At 34.6% G+C, this 17,348-nt stretch overlaps 1 pseudogene; it reads left to right on the top strand.

The window, feature by feature from the left end:
• The first annotated feature begins 6,524 nt into the window (after window positions 1–6,524).
• LOC118608489 lies at window positions 6,525–6,643 on the top strand (annotated as a pseudogene).
• Window positions 6,644–17,348: the final 10,705 nt, after the last annotated feature.

Genomic DNA, 17,348 nt, shown 5'->3' with positions numbered 1-17,348 from the left:
TCTTTGGAAAACCCCCACCTTTAGTGCCTAGAATAGAAGATGAGAAAAAGACAGAACTATGTAACCTTGTCTTACTTAAGTCTTTACAGGCCCTTCGAAGTGTACAGAAGGAGATTTGGTCCGGGGTTTGTGCTGCCCACTTAACCTGGGGGAACGAACTTCTCCATCAGTTTCAGCCTGGGGACACTGTGTGGATCTGAAAGTTCACTTCCAAAGGACTAGAACCCAAATGGAAAGGACCCTTCGCTGTTTACCTGATGACACCCACTGCAGTTAAAGTAGACGGCATCCCATCATGGATTCATCACTCCCATGTGAAAGCAGCACGAGAGTGGACAGCTCAGGCAGACAGGCCCTTAAGACTAAGACTCAAGCATACATAAGTCTAACCCTCTGTTTCTTCCTTTTTTCCTCTTTAGACCAGGCATATGGAAACATACACCAGCCTAGAGTATAGGAGCTTATAGTAATCAAGACCGGTGAAATCATTGCCCAGAACATCACCAGCCACAGTACTCCAGAGATCTGAGTAAACTTGTGCTGGCTTGCCAGAGATCCCCTCACCATTGCTACAGCCAGACACCACCTTGGATCGGTATCCTTCCTAGGTGGAGTAGCATACATAGGCTACAAGGGGGGACCCAGCTGTGGTATATTATCAGCTGAGAAAAGCCTCTTAGAGATAGGACTCTATATTTGTCCTCAAGGACATTACCCAGGGATATCTGACCACATGGGCAATATGGGACTTGGGTGTGAGGGCCAAGGCCAATTTTCTTGTGCTAACTGGGGTTGTGAGACTATCTCCACTGTAGCTAATTATAAAAAACAGAATGATGGTCATATTAGATTAATAAAAGGACCAAACCCCTCCACATGCTCTCTCGGTCTTGCAATCCTATCATAATCACCATCAAAACTGGTAGCCCTGGGGCAGAACACTATTGGCTCACAGGATAGATATGCGGTATCAGATTACATGAAACCGGGTATGATTCAGAATTATATATTACTATTCAGGTTCAGGACCCTCCCAGGAAGGCTAACCCTATAGGGCTCAACAAACCACTTCTAGTTCCGGGACTACCCCAAAGTCTTACACTTAAGAAAACTTCTGTTTCTGGAGTAACTCCAACTCCAGGTCTAGCCCCTCCAAGTAGTAGCCTAACAGCTATTAAACCCCAGGCATTCGACCAGCCACAACCAAAACCAGAAGGAACATTAATAACTATACTAACGACAATACACAAGGTCTTAAATAGACCACCCCAGACATAGGACAAGATTGCTAGTTGTGTCTAAATCCAAAACCCCCTTACTTTGTTGGGGTAGGAACTCCCCTAAACTTAACTGAGCTAAGCAGCACACAAGGCTGTGAATAGGAAACTCCCCAACTCACCTTAGGAGACATACAAAAAATAAGGAACCTGCCTAATTTCAAAAAAACTATTCCAAGCTGTTGGCACAGTCACCCTACTTCAATAACTGTAATTGTACTATTGAAGTACCTATCTCAGGAGATAAATACTATAAGGCTCCAAATAATACTTAGCATGTGATAGCGGGCTCACTCACTGTGCTGTATCCAATCTTTTCAACTCAGGTGAGACTAACATTTATATCCTAGTCTTTGTACTCCCCCAAGTGTCCCTTTACAATAGGCCAGAAGGCAGACTCCACTTATTCCTCCAGGACAGGCTACAGAAACGGGCTGTACCAGTCTTAATACCCCTTCTTGTAGGACTCAGAATAGCAGTCTCTGCAGCTGTAGGTACTACTGCTCTCATCAAGGGAAAAAATGAATTACGTAAAATTATAATACAGATAGATAAGGATACCAAGACCTTAAAAGACACCATCAGCGGGCTAGAACTTCAAGTTGATTCACTAGCAGAAGTAGTCCTCCAAAATAGAAGTTTAGATTTATTATTCTTAGAACAAGATAGATTATGCATATAGCTCTAGGTAAAATCCGTTGCTTCTATGCCAATAACTCTGAAATAATTGGAGAAAGCTTACTACTAGTACAGAGAAATTTAGATGCCAGGGAAAAACAAAGACTAGAATCAGATAACTGGTTTCCTAGGATGTTCAATTGGTCGCTATGGCTAACAACCCTCCTATCTGCTGTAGCTGGACTTTTAATTCCCCTCCTCCTCTTGTTAACTTTTAGCCCATGTTTTTTCTCAATTTCTTGTTTAGATATGTAAGAAAAAGAATTAATTCTATTAAACTTTAAGTAATACAAAATAGAGGCTATGAGCAAATTCTGCATGAAGAATCAAGGATTTAATTTTCCGCTAAGGCCAGTGGGGAATGTGCTGGCTGAAAAATTACTGCTTAGCTATCCCCCATGGGAACATAACACTCTAACAATAAGCTTTCTGCTTCTGTACCCCCACTTGCACAACCAACCTGTGGGTTGACAGTTAGTAAAAAGAAGAAAAATAGACTTGTGTGTGTCAAACAGGATGAAGAATAGGGGTTTAGGGCTTAAAAACCCTGTACCTCTACATTTCGGGCTGCTTAATTTGGAGTCTGTGTACCCCTGGCAGACCCAACTGGCTGAATAAAGAGTGTGTTTCCTAACACCATCAGATAATTAAATGCCTAGTCTAATGTTTCAATAAAATTAAATGAGTCCCATCTTAAGTGGGCCATCTTGCTCATGAAAATGGGATCCTAACAGGAAAACTAGATAAATCAACCCAAGGTTGTTTGCTAAGGATGCTGGATTATATGCAGAAAGCGAGAGACAGATTACACTTTTTTTTCACCTACAACAAGAGATACAAACCTGTTCAATTCTAAAAAGATAATGGGAAGTGAGCAAAGGAATGAAATTTGAGATAAATGGTACTACTCAAGCTTAATTGGTAGTGTCAAAACAAGCATATAAAGATCATATTTTCCAAAGGCTCTAAACTTTAATCTGATATAATATGGCAATAGAATGCAACAAGTGGTGCCAATGTATAATCTCAATATGCAACTCAAACCGTTTATTTAGCCTGGTTTAATGACGCAGCCTGACTGACAACATTTGGTGCAAACAGTCCATTTTAATGCCTTTTGAAGAGACTACCTGAGTCCAGGAACCTAAATGCTGCCAAAACAGTGATAAATGGCCAAATCACCTCATTCTGACATGAATAGCAGCACTAATTCAACAGTGTGAACTGTTGTTTAGCAGAAGCAGCAGTGGGTGTTAATGATATACTGTAAATATATGCAAACAATTTTCTGTATGGAAAGTCAAATAAAGCCATAATGATATGTGATAGAATGGCAGATGTTTCTCAGAACAAGTACCATTTCTATCATTAATGCTTTCCTTATTTTTTAAGCCACTTTCATTGACCACAGAAACATTGTTTTGTGTGGGGTTTAATAAAAATAGAGTGGAACACAAAATGACATTTTATTGAAATATGTTTTACCCCTGTACTTTATTTGCTAGCAGAGGAAAAACTGCTTCATTTTTTTAATTAGGTTCAAATGCTAATGTCAGTATATTCTTGCTTGATAAGGCTGTGAATTTTTCTGTTTATGACCAAATGATGAAAAAGGTCATATTTTTATACTAAAATAGTTCTGATTATGAGATATATATTTTGTTTTTTTAAAAAAATATTTATCTTATGCATATTTAAAATGAATTGACATTCTTAGTAGAATGAATGTCATTGTGTCTCATACTTTTTAATTAAAAATATGCAAAAGGTCTAAGCTCACAGACATAAATGTCCTTATTTATAGCCCTTTGTGTCTACAAAAAGGTGGGAAAAACTAAGGGAAATGGAAGGAAGCGCATGGGTATATAAATGTATAACCGAAAAGAGATAGGATTTGTGGATTAAGGACACTGGTACTGTAATCAGCAAGTTACCATCATGAATGGCTTTTACGGATGGATGGGAAAGTCTTCTCAGGTTACTGGGATTAGGGAGGAGCTGTGTCCTTTCTAAGAGAAAGGAAATGATAATTTGGTTCCTTTCTCCTCTTCCAGAGATAGGGTACTGTGAGCAGGATATTGTGGAGTAATCTAAGGAATTTAGAATACAGAGGAAGATGTGTCAGAATCCAGAAAGCTATCCTTGAGGTTTGAAACAGATAGGAGAAATGCGAACATCAAGAAAAGTGAAAGAAGTCAGAGCACTAACAACAGCATAGGATGATGGGGAAGCTGAAAGAAGTGTATTCCTTAATTTTTAATTATTAAGTGTGAGATAATGAACATTCAAAAAAGTAGAGTTTGGGCTTACTTGAGAAACTCAAATATTTCATATATCATCTATGGACATTATTTTTTAGAGCTTATTGTTTATTAAAATTACATTTTGATAAATTCATATTAACATCTAAGAGAGATTCAGTATGTATTATTGATATGGATGCCATTCCCAGAAATGCTGACAAAGGAGGAATGTGTGTGTCTCTGTGTGAATAGAAGGAGGGGCCTGATGATGTAAGTGGAGCAGAAGGACTTACTACTCAAAGACAAGGTATGTTATGACAATTTCAGTTTTGAGTAGAGGGTAATCCAATTAAACTAGTTTAAACAGGAAAAAAATCTATTGTTTTGTGTAAATGAAAAGTTAGGCAGCACTAGTTTCAGGCACTCAAAAGATGACTCTTACTTTCCTTCCTTGACTCTGACTACCTTTTTTTGTATAACAAATATAAGTTTACATCTTTATAGCTCTCTGTTGCAGAGGTAGAATTTCTTACTCAAGATCCCTTATTGATAGGCTTAGATCACTTGCCCATTCCTGAGCTAATTATTTTGGCCAAGGAGATGGAATACTCCTATTGGAAATGATTGTCATCTTACCACTCCTATAATAAGTCAGAGGAGTCAACATGATCACCCAAAAGGTTCTATTGGTAAGGAGGAATGGGGTGGGAGAAAATCATGTTTAGCAATCAAAACTATAGCTAACACAATAGATTATCAACAATATGTCCAAACTGGTTATGTGAGAAGGGCACATATATTATGAATGTAACAAAAAAACAAACACAAATCTTTAATCTCCATTATCTGGATATACTAAAAGTATAGGCAGAATACATGCTCCCTGTCCATTTTTTTCAAATAACAGCCTTCATTCTTAATTAGTATGTCTTCAGTGTAGTTCTTGGACCAACTGCACCAGAATTACTTGGGAATCTTGTTAAAAATATAGTTTCCTGGTTTGTACCCTAAACCTGTTGAATCAGAATTTACAAATAAATTCTTTTTGGCCAGGAATCTACATATTTAGCAGGTAACTTGAGTGATTATCATCCACACTAAAAGTCCAGAACCATAGTGCTACGTTATTTAGAGACATTGAGTTGTAATACTGGGAGAAGTTATTGTGTCTGGGTTTGTAATTAAGCATGTAAACCCAGTCCAGCCAATTATCAGTGCTCAACACATATTTGATGCATCTAGGAACCATTGAAAACTCAAAACCACAGGTTATTTTTAAATACATATGTGGGGATTTCTGGCTGTGGTGCGGTGGTGAAGACAACAAAATAGTAGTCTGCCCCCAAACAACTATAAAACTCAACAATATTATTTTTAAAAATCATCATTTTGAGGCTCTGACACTTTAACAGAAGCACAATAAATCAAGAAATATTTATTTATGAAAAACTGAATTTCAGTTAAGAACAGTGACAGTCTGTGGCATTGTTGTCTGGGGTTGCTCTGATCCCACCTCCATGTCAGTAGATGAGATATTCCTACTACAGTGGAGCTGGCAGTGAGAACCAGCAGCTTCACTAGTAGAAGGGGATAACTCGATTTGGAGTAAAGCATGTCCAAAGGTGGTAGTAAAAGTTACAAATTCAGTAAAAAAAAAATTAGCAGGGAAGGCCAGCAGCAATGTGAGCCTCAGGGTGAAGCCCTGGTTGGAGTAAGTGCTAAACCAACAAACCAACTTAAATTTAACAGGGAAATTCTGAATATGAGAGAACCCTAGAGGAGCTATCCTTGGCTGTCCAGGGGGATGAGTGAATGCATGGGGAATCCTGAAAGGACCTGGTAGAAATTAATAGCTTGGAATACTTGAAAATGACCTGAGTTTGTACACACATAAAACCACACACAAATTTATCAGCACTGGGTGGGTGCCTAACTTACTCAAGTCATTTGAGCACAAGCTCTGATCAATCATTAGTTGACCATTAAATTGTGAAAACACAGAGATGACTCCAAGAAATTCAGGCTTAAAAGAAAAAAAGAATTAAAAAATAAATAAAAACCAAAGCCACCAGAGATCGCAAAGAAAAGGCATGACAAATTCCACAGATTAAGTCCAGGAAAGCTATTTAAAAAAAAAAAAGAATCTAGAGCTCCTACAGTATAATATACAAAATGTCCAGTTTTCAAAAATAAAATGACATGGAAAACACAGAAAGAATGACCCAAACTCAGGAAAAAAAGTAGTCAATAGAAACTACTTGAGTCGACCCAGATGTTGGACTTAGCAGACAGGTACTTTGAAACAGCTGATAAATATGTTGAAAACGTCTATGGCCACGCCATTCTGAACATCCCTGATCTCGTCTGATCTTGGAAGCTAAGCAGGGTCAGGCCTGGTTAGTACTTGGGTGGGAGACCACCTAGAAAGACCGGGTGCTGTAGGCATTAAAATAAAAAAAAATATGTTGAAAGAATTAAAGGAAGCATTGTGTAAGAATTAAAAGTATGATGACAATGATACAACAAATAAATCTCAATTTAAAAAAAGAAATATTAAAAAGAACCAAAACAAAAGTTCTACAGTTAAAGTTACAATGACTTAAATAAAAATTACTGTATTTACTCAATATCATATTTGAAATGACAGAGTAAAGAGTCATCCATTAAAAAGAGCAGAGAGAAAAAGATGGAAGAAAAATCAACAGAGTCTCAGTGACCTGTGAGATTTCAGGCATACCAACATACATATAATGGGAATCCAAGAAGATGAGGAGAAAGAGAAGAGGGAGAAAAATATTTGAAGAAATATTGGTCAAAGCTTTCTATAGGTCAATGAAGCTCAAGTATCTTAAGTAGGATAAACACAAAGGTATCCACATCTAGCTACATCGTAGTCAAACTTTTGAAAGCCAAAATCAGAAAGTCTTGAAAGAAACAAGAGATGACTCCTCATGCATAGAGGAAGTACAATATGTTTACCCTCCTATTAACATTATACTTAATGATGAAAGAATATATGCCTCTCCTTTAAGATCAGGAACAGTGCAATGAACTAGATCACTAGATGTTCTCGCTCATTAAATAAGGACAGAAAAAGAAGTAACAGGCATCCAAATTTTAAAAGAAGTAAACTATTTCTATGTGTAGAAGGCATTATCTTGTATGTAGTCTAAAAAATATATTAGAACTAATAAGAATACACATAAAAGTAATGAAATAAAAGATACAAAACTCAACTATGTTTATATATATGAGCAATGAATAACCTGAAAATGAAATTAAGAATATAATTCCAGTCATTATAACATTAAAAAGAATAGAATATTCAGGAATAATTTTAACAGAAGAAGCATATGACTTCTCCATTGAAAACCTACAAAATATTGCAAAGAAAACTTAATGATTTAAATTCCCCACCTTGATCTAGATATTCAACAAAATTTCTATCAAATACCAGCAGACATTTTTCTTTTTTTAAAAATAAATCGATGATTTTGTCCAAAAATTTGTATAAGAATGCAAAGGATCTAGACACAGAATAGCCAAACAATTTGGAAAGAATAGAGTAGGAGGAATTGAGCTATCCAATTTCAAAACTCACTGTAAACCTACTGTAATAAAGACAGTATGACACTGGCCTAAGGATAGATATATAGATCAATAGAACATAATAGAGTTCAGAAATACACCCTTAACTTTATGATCGGTTGATTTTTTTAAAGGTTGCCAGGCAATTTAATGTGGAAATGATTTTCAGCAAATGATTTTTTATATCCATATGCTAGAAAAACAGAACTTCTGCTTTTACCTTACATAGGTAACAAACCAACAGCTAAAATTATAAAACAGTCGAAGAAAATACTAGAATGAATTTTATGTTGTGTAAATTATATTTCAATAAAGCTGTTAAAAAAAGAAATGTCATTTTATGATTATTTCAGTTTCTATGACTGCATAATAAATTAATTTAAATCTTAGGTTGTGCAGCGTATTATGGTCATGGATTCTATGTGTCAGGGCACATAGTATACAGGGGTACAAAAGAGATGGTTTGTTTCTGCTTCACAATACCTGGAACCTCAGCTGAAATACTAGAATTCTAGAGTCTGGAATCAACTCAGTGTTTACTCTCATGTCTGATAGTTAATGCTGTCAGTGAATTCTTTAATTGGGATGGAAAGCTTGAATATGCTCATGTGCCTTTTCCTTGTGCTATGGGACTCTTTACAACATGGTGTGTTTTTCTCATGGTTTGCCTGGCTTTTTGGTCTGGAGGAGGATGACCACAAAGGTGAAGTGCCATTCTTATCACATCACATCAAAGGTATATGTTGTCAATGTGACTTATCACTAATAATATTGACCTCAATAATCTGGCCAAAGTAGTATTTGCCAGATTTCTCCACCATAAAGTTACTTTCCCTCCTCTCCCTTTTCATATTCCATTTTTTTGGAAGTAAGTCTCTAAATATAACCTTCTTAATGAGTTAAGAGTTATGTTTCACCTCCTTGAAGGCTGTGTATGTTAGAATTCTTATGCAAGAGAGAATTGTCTCCTCTACTTATTTACTTATTTAGATTATGTATTTATATCAGTATGGAGTCATATATATTTTGTATTCTATTTTATAATCTTATATTACTTTATTGTATTGTTCATATATTTCCAGCTTTGGCCATTGAAAGCTTTTCAGTTGGCCCCAATATCCCTTCGACATACCTCCCATCATTGAGTGTGTATATATGTGTGTGTATGCATTGAGCACTTCCTTACTTAATGGCATTACAAAATACTCCAGGTTCATTTTATATATTCACTACTGCAGCTGAAGAATCAGCCATTTCTTCAAAGAGCTCTGGTTCTTTTTATTGAAAAACAGTATTAGATATCAGTTTGTGGGCACTAAGCATGTTTATTAGAGTGACATTTCTTCTAGACTCTCTCGGCTGTCAGAACAAGAAAATATGTATGTATGTATGTACTAACACAGTTGTGCATACATATCTATAAATATTTCTATATATATATATATATCTATTAAGCTAAATTTGAGTTCACACTGAGATCTTCAACTCTAATTCAATAACACATGGATCATTCTAACCTGTTCTTGCTTGTTTTAAACCCCTTTTTCAACAGTAATAACCCTGGTTCTTACCATTCATCATCCATTTATTTTTGTTTAATCCCCATATACATCTACAACAGTTTCAGAATTATGTTTCCTTTTTTAAAATTTACTTTAATTTTCCATTTTCAGTTCAACAACATAAATAAATCTATAAATTCAAAGGTACATTAAAATAAATTTGCTTAGGAATCAGCATTTTTAATATTTTAATCTTATGCTACATAGCATCAATACCAATGATCAAAGATTGCTTAAGAGAAGAAGATATGTACTTTTAAAACTAATTTCTTTTCCCTTCTTTTTTGATTTTTCTTTTTTTATTGTGGTGAGATATACACAATATAACATATACCATTGTAATTGTTTTTAGAGTACAATTCAGTGGCATTAAATACATTCACAAAGTTATACAATCGTCACCACTATCCATTTCCAGAACTTTTTCATCATCCTTTACTGAAACTTTGTATTCATTAAACAGTAAGTCTCAACCCCTTTACCCCCATTTTGTAGTAGAATAACCTCTATTCTACATTTGTCTCTATGAATATGCCCATTTTAAGTAACTATTATAAATGGAATCATAAAATAATTGTCTTTTTGTGTTTGGCTTGTTTCACTTAGCATATTTTCAAAGTTCATCAATATACCATTTGTCAGAACTTCTTTCCATTTTAAAGCTGAATAATATTTCATTGTGTGCATATTTTATTCATCCATTCATCTGTTGATGAACATTTTGTTTCAACCTTTTCTCTATTGTGAATAATGCTGCTAGGAACATGAATGTACAAGTATCTATGAGAGTCTGATTTTAATTCTTTGAATATATACTTAGAAGTAGAATTGATGGCTCTTACGGTAATTATATATTTAACTTTTAAGGAAATGTCAAATTATTTTTCACAGTGGCTATGCAAATTTATGTTCTTACCCACAAATTTGTGCACAAGGTCTCTAGTTTCCCCACATCTCCACCAACAGTGTTATTTTTCTTTATTTTTATAATTGCTATTTTAATTAGTGTTGTCTCAGTCTGTTAAGGCTGCTATAACAAAATAACAAAGAAGTGACACCAGCAAGATAGCTACATAAGATGTCCCTTGCAAGTATTGCCCCCGCCCCCTGAACAGCAACAATTTTGCATCTATCCATGGACAAAAATTCCCTCGAGGTAGCTGTGGTATCCAATATCATATGCCAAGGGAACTGGCAGGATTCTCACCCACCCATGCATCTGGTAATAGGTATGCAGATATTGGTCCCAGCCGTGGACACCAAAATGATTCATAAAGCAGTCCTTCCCTTCGTAGCCATGGTCTTGGAGCCCCCGGAGAATAGTGATTTAGGTAATAACCCAGAGATAAGAGAGCCTTTGTGGAAGTCCAGGAGTCCAGCAAAGAAGTTCCAGCACACAATGGGAGTAAAAAGAAATCCAAGATTTGACAATTGAAGAGGGTAAAATGAACAGTTTGACTTTACTTGAATCACCTCTCTCCCAAGGTGGCACAGCTCAGTGCCAAGAGAGTCTTCTTGGCCTGTAATTTCTTTCATGGGGGGAAGTGAGAGCATGGAAGTGAGCAGCTAACTTCAGCTGCCAAAGAGGCCCATTTCTCTCTTGCCTGACCCAGTATATTGAGTCATGAGTTGCATGACTGGAAGGTAGTGAATGGATGGGAGAACAGAAGTCAGAGCTTGGAATGAAACATAACAAAGGAACATGGGTCCTACTAACAATGTCAGACTCTGTTAGGAGCTTCCCAAGAGCCACTGGGGGTGCCTCATTTGCAGGTCTTCACAACTGGCCCACTGATACCTCCAGAGACCCCACATCCCTACCTCATGGCCAAATTCCTGATGGAAATGAGAGTGAGTTTTTGTAGATGGCAAGTGAGCACTTGCAGAGAGCAGGCCTAAATCTGGAAATAACAAAGATCAAAGTAGAAATAAGTTAAATAGAGACCAGAAAAACTTTAGAAAAAATAAATGAAACTAAGAGCTGTTTTTTTTGAAAAGATAAAATTATAAAACATTTCAGCTAGACTAAATAAGAAAAAAAAGACAGAAGTCTTAAATAAATAAAATAAGAAATGAAAGAAGAAACATTATAATAGATACCACAGGAATAAAAAGGATCATAAGAGACTACTATGGATAATTGTATATTAATCCATTTTTCATTTCCCCTGAGAATGCTTACCAGTGGTGCTTGTAGCTGCAGTGTTTACCTGGAGATAACTCATGGATTACAGTCCTAACCTTACCCTCAAAGTTTGCCATATATTTCCAATGCTTTGGAGAGAATTACATCAAAACAGGACTGATGTAGTTGGGACAGCTCATTTGAACAGAAAATAGATACCAAATGATCTGAGAAAAAAAAAGAATTGCAAAGGGTATGACTGTAGCTGGATTCTGTGATGAATTTATGGCACTGAAATAGTGTGAAAAAGAGATGACAATGTTGTCAACATTCCACAGTGATACTGTGATTGAAGTAGACAACAAAAATGAAAAGAAAACTAAGAAGCCTTGTGTCATTGTGGATTATAACAAGACTATGGGAGCAGTGGACTTGGCTAATCAGATGCTCACTCCTTATCCATCGAGTGCAAAAGGCACAAGTTTTGGTATAAGAAATTCTTTTGCCACCTTCTAAACATTGCAGTGCTGAACTCTTGCATTCTGTTCAAGAAGGACAATCCTGAGCACACAATTAGCCATGTAAACTTCAGGCTGACAATGAATGAAAGAATGCTGGAAAAACATCACAAGGGAGGGCAGCGACATCTTTGAGGTCGTCCATTCTCTGATGATGTCACACCACTTCCCCTGTCTAATAGACATTTCTCCAGCATCATACCACCAATACCAGGAAAACAGAATCCAACTAGCCACTGTAAAGTTTACTGCTTACACAATGACAAGGGTGGCAAGAGGATCCGAAAAGAAACATAATATGTTTTTGCGAAATGTGATGTTCTGCTTTGTGTTGTTCCATGTTTTGAAATTTACCACATGAAAATTATTAAATACTGATCATCATATACATTTTTGTCATATTAGGATTAGAGACAAGTCCTATTTAGAAATAACTCCAATGACGGTTTTATATTTTATTTTCACATTGAAAACAGGTTAGATTTGCTTCAGTCTCAAAGAGTGTGTTTATGTAAAATTAAATTAACACTGGCAGTGAGCTATACTTCTTTTTCTAAACAGAAAACTGGTTAATAAATTGAATAACTTAGAAGAAATGGATACTTCCTAGAAATATATAACCTACCAAGACTGAATCATGAAGAAATAGTAAATCCGAATAGACCAATAATGGAGTAAGAAAACTGAGTCAGTAATTAAAAATCTTTCAACAAAGAAAGCAGATAGTTTTGCTGGTGAATTCTACCAATCATTTAAAGAAGAATGAACACCAATCCTTCTTAAACTCTTCAAAAAAATTCTAAAGGAGGAAACACTTCCAAACTCATTCAATAAAGTAAACGTCAAACAACATCAGTCTGAAATTTACACGACTGAGTGTGTGCTCAGGATTGCCTATCTTGAACAGGGTAAGGCTAGCATTATCTTGATACCAAAGCCAGATAAGAACAGCACAAGAAAAGAAAACTATAGACCAATATCCCTGATGAGTATAGATGTAAACATTCTAAATAAAATATTGGCAAAGAGATATAAAGCAATTGAAATGATCAGACACAAGGGTGAAGTGAGATTTATCCCTGGGATTCAAGGATGGTTCAACAGATACAAATTTATAATGATATACCACATTAATAAAATGAAAGATAAAAATCATGATTATCTCTATAGGTGCATAAAAAACATTTTACATAGTACAACATTCTTTCATGATAAAAACTCTCAACAAATTTATACAGAAACAATGTATCTCAAAATATTAAAGGCCATATATGGCAAGCTTACGGCTAACATTATATTCCATGGTGGAAGGTTGAAACTGTTTCCTTTAAGGTCAGAAACAAAACAAGTTTGCTGAGTCTAACCAGTCATATCCAACATAGTATAGAAGTCCTAGTCAGAGCAATTAGACAAGAAAAAGAAAGAAAAGCCATTGAAATTAAATAAGAAGAAGTAAAATTATCTATTAGTAGATTATATATATAATCTACTCCACTAAAAACCTGTTAGAACTAATTAACAAATTCAGTCAAGTTGCTGGATACAAAATCAACACACAAATCTTAGTTGAATATTTTTAAATTTAATTTATTGGGATAACATTAGTTAATAACATAAATTCCAGGTGTTCAACTTTTAATATGCCGTGTACATACTCTATTGTATGCTTACCACCTGAAGTCCAGTCTCCTTCCAATACCAGGGGTTTGACTCCCTTTACCCTCTTTTTTCTCCCTCCTCACCCTGCTTCCCCTCTGGTAACCATCATTGTATGTGTGATTTTGTTTTTGTTTTGTTACTTTTTGTTTTATCTTCCACTTTTTGTTTTATATTCCACATGAGTGAAATCATATGGTTTTTGTCCTGTTTTGTCTAATAGCATAATATTCTCAAGATCTATCCATGTTGCCACAAACGGCTGTATTTCATCCTTATATGGCTGAGTAATTTTCCAGTGTATATTTGTACCATATCGTCTTCATCCGATCTACTGTCAATGGACAGTTAGGTTGTTTCTATGTCTTGGCTATTGTAAATGATGGTGCAATGAACATAGGGGTACATACATCTTTATAAATAAGTGTTTTATATTTCCAGGTAAATACCCAGAAGAACAATTGCTGAATCACATGGTAGCTCTATTCTTAATTTTTTGAGAAACATCTATGTTTTCCATAGTGATTGCACTAATTTACTTCCCCACCAACAGTGTACAGGGGTTCCCTTTTCTCCAAATCTTCTTGAATACTTTTTATTTTGATTTTATACATTAAAAATGAAATTTCTAAAAATAAAAAAGAGAACTATTCCATTTGCGATAGCACTGAAAACAATAAGATACTTAGGAATAAATTTAACCAAGAGGGTCAAATACATGGTGATGGAAAGAAATTTAACTTTAGGTGGTGAACACACAATGCAATGCACATATGATATATTATTAAATTGTACATTTTAAACCTATGTGATTTTATTAACCACTGCCACCCCAATAATTTTAATTTTAAAAAATGAAAATAAATTTAAAAAGTGATTTAACCAAGGACATGAAAGATCTGTACAGTGAAAACTATAAGATTTTGAAAAAAAATAAAGAAAACACAAATTAATAGAAAGTCATCCCCTGTTCATGGACTAGAAGAGTTAATATTGTTGAAACATCTGTACTACTCAAAACCATCTATAGATTCCATGCATTCCCTTTCAAAATTCCAACTGCACTTTTCACAAATAGAGAAAAGAATCCTAAAATTTGTATGACTGGAAAAGACCCCAAATAGCCAAAGTAATCTTGAAGAAGAAGAACAAAACTGTGGACATCACACCTCCTGATTGAAAACTATATTGCGAAGCTATGGCAATCAAAATGGTATGATACTGGCATGAATATGGACACAGACCAATTCAAGAGAATGGAGAGCCCGGAAATAAATCCTTTCATATACGATCATCTAATATGGACACAGAAAACAAGAATACTCAATGTGGAAAGAATAGTCTTCAATAATGGTGTTGGAAAACTGGATAATTACATGTATAATAATGAAATTGGAACCCTTCTTTACACCACTCACAAAAATTAACTCAGATTTAAGACTTAAACATAAACCCTGAAACCATAAAGCTTCTACAAGAAAATATGGGGAATAGGTTCTTTGACATTGGTCTTGGCAATGATTTTTTGGATATGTTACCAAAAGCACAAACAACAACAACAAAATAAATAGGTGGGATTACATCAAACTTAAAAGGTTCTTCTTAGCGAAAAAATAAAAAAATAAAAATAAAAATAAATCAATAAAATGAAAAGGCAACCTATACAGTAGGAGAAAATATTTTAAAACCATCTGTCTGATAAAGAGTTAATATCCAAAAAATGTAGGAAACCCATAAAACTCAATAGCAAATATATATATATATATATATATCTGATTAAAAAATGAGCAGAAGACTTGCATAGCTGTTTTTCCAAAGAAGACATCAAAAGATGAAAAGATGCTCAACAGCACTAATCATTAGAAAAAGGAAAGTCAAAATCACAATGAGCTCTATCACCTCACATCTTTAGAATAACTATTATAAAAAAGAAGATAATGATAACAAGGATGTAGGAAAAAAGAAACTCTTGTTCTTTTGGTGGGAACAAAAATTGATTCTGCCACTATGGAAAACAATACGGAGTTTCCTCAAAAAAAAAATAAGTGGGGAGATGTGGTTCAAAGGATACAAAATGGCAGTTATAAGATGAATGTTTTGTGGACCTGATGTTAAGAATCGTGACTATAGTTAGCAAAATTATGTTATATACTAAAAAGTTGCTAAAAGAGTAGATCTTAAATATTCTTACTACAAAAAATAAAATGGCAATTACAGGAAATGATGGAAATGTTAATGAACTTTACTGTCATAATTGTTTAACAGTATATGCTTATATTATATCATCTTGTGTTACACATTTTTATAGGTCAAGTATATTGCAATAAAGCTGGAGGAAAAAAACAAAGTACCATAAACTGTGTGACAGAAATTATTTATTATAGTTCTGCAGGCTGAGAAGTTCAAGATCAAGATGTTGGCACATTCAGTGTCTGGTAAGAGCCCACTTCCTGGATCATAGATGGCAGTCTTTTCACTGTAATCTCACATGCTGAAAGGATTATTTTATAAGGGTACTAATGCCATTAATGAGGGCTCCCCCTCATGACCTATTCACCTTTCAAAGTCCCCACCTGTAAATACTACTACATTAGGGGATTAACATTTCAACATATGAATTTTGACGGAACATAAAGTTTGTTCACTGCAGATTTGAAGTGTTATTGCTCTGTGGTTTTGATTTGCATTTCTTCATGTGCTTATTGGCATTTGTATATCTTCTTTGGAAATATGTCTATTCAAGCTCTTTGTCCATTTTTGAATTCAGTTGTTTTCTATTGTGTTGAATAGTAAGAGTTTCTGTTTAATATATTCTGGACATTACTCACTCATCAGATATATGATTTGCAAACATTTTCTTCCATTTTGTGGTTTAATTTTGATGAAGTCCAATTTATCTATTTTTTATTTTGTTGCTCATGCTTTTCACATCATATTCAAGAAAATCATGGCTAAAAGCAATGCCATGGATATTTTGCCCTATGTTTTCTCCTAAAAATTTTACAGTTTTAGCTTTTATGTTTAGGTCTTTTTCCCTTTTATAATAAAAAAAAATAAATGGAAAATATCATGTTATTAGGTATATAAGCTATAATTTAAACAATTTTTAGGACTCTCTCAATAGAATTTTATTTATTTATTGGTTTTATTTATCTATTTATATATTTACCAAAATTTCTATTTATTCATGTAATATTTTATCTATTTCCATGTGTAATTTGAAGTAATTGTATTACTATTTCTATTTCTTAGCGCTTATCAAATACTATTATAACTTTTCTGTAGTTGTTTATCCCCTTAAGTTCCTGGGGGATTATTTTCACAGAATATTGTATTTTCTAGTATACTCTGCTTCCTTCTCTCATCACTCCTGAGAATGCTCAAAATATAATTCAGGCTTTGCCTTTTCTAACAACCTTTTGCTAGTACATTTACCATAATTTATCAGAAACATGTAGAATTATTACAAATGTATGTAATAAACATTAGAAATAAACAGCACATCAAAACTGATTTTTTTAAGTTTGTACCACATTCATTTATTCATCCCTTAATGGGATCTTGGTTTATTCCCATCTTTTTACTATTGTGAATAATGTTACTGTGAATCTTTTTATTTTTTCAGGCTGGGCAACCCTTGGTTGACCTCACAGATGGCGAGGACTTTGTCAGCTTACAATCCCTTATTTTTTTATTTTTTA

This window comes from Rousettus aegyptiacus, unplaced genomic scaffold (genome assembly GCF_014176215.1).
Source record: "Rousettus aegyptiacus isolate mRouAeg1 unplaced genomic scaffold, mRouAeg1.p scaffold_m13_p_9, whole genome shotgun sequence".
Lineage (NCBI taxonomy): Eukaryota > Metazoa > Chordata > Mammalia > Chiroptera > Pteropodidae > Rousettus > Rousettus aegyptiacus.
Note: the sequence above shows the minus strand (reverse complement) of the source record. Positions and strands in the feature narration are given on the sequence as shown.